The sequence below is a fragment of the Haliaeetus leucocephalus genome, unplaced genomic scaffold, assembly GCF_000737465.1.
Source record: "Haliaeetus leucocephalus isolate CR32 unplaced genomic scaffold, Haliaeetus_leucocephalus-4.0 Scaffold722, whole genome shotgun sequence".
NCBI classification, from domain to species: Eukaryota; Metazoa; Chordata; class Aves; order Accipitriformes; family Accipitridae; genus Haliaeetus; species Haliaeetus leucocephalus.
The window spans coordinates 5,537,014-5,537,567 of NW_010973158.1; the positions used below are offsets into that span (position 1 = coordinate 5,537,014).

At 75.5% G+C, this 554-nt stretch overlaps 1 protein-coding gene across 3 annotated transcripts in view; it reads left to right on the plus strand.

Annotated features, from left to right (window-relative positions):
* The first annotated feature begins 375 nt into the window (after positions 1 to 375).
* The window catches only part of IL6ST (interleukin 6 signal transducer), a 35,586-nt gene continuing 35,407 nt past the window's right edge, over positions 376 to 554 (plus strand). For all 3 annotated transcript variants that reach the window (XR_775199.1, XM_010580571.1, XM_010580572.1), the window contains exon 1: positions 376 to 460. The gene's annotated coding sequence lies outside the window, so the exon portion shown is untranslated. The remainder of the gene's footprint in view (positions 461 to 554) is intronic.

Genomic DNA, 554 nt, shown 5'->3' on the forward strand with positions numbered 1-554 from the left:
TTCTTACACACCCTGCAACACACCTTGAGGGGAAAACCCTGCGGGGAGCGTTTCTCCGAGGGGAGGAGGAGGGCGAGGAGCGCCGGGCAGGCGGGGGGTGGAAACCCGCCTCCCCTCACAGACCACCGCCACCGCCCTTCCCGCCCCCCGCCAGCCGCGCGCGCCCCTCGCGCCCGGGATCCTGGCACCACTCGGCTCGTTACGGGAAGCTCCGCCCCCCCGCCGCCCCCTTTCGGCGACGTCACGCCCCCCGCGCGCCAATGGCGGCGCGAGTCGAGGAGGGAAGGGCGCGGGGTGGGGGAGTGGGGGGGGTGAGGGAGCGTGACGGGGCGTGACGGGGCGTGGGGCTGCGCGTTCGGGACGGCGGCGCGATGGCGCGGCGCGGCGGAGCCGTTATTTAGGGGCTTGTCGGCGGGGCGTGGGGCGCCGTGAGGTGGCGGCGGCGGCGCCGCAGCGGCAGGTAAGGACCGGGAGGCTGGCCGCCGCAAGCGGTTTTCCCCTTCTCTTGCGGGCCCCCCCTCGGCTTCCTCGCCGCCTCTGTGCGCCCCTCTCTC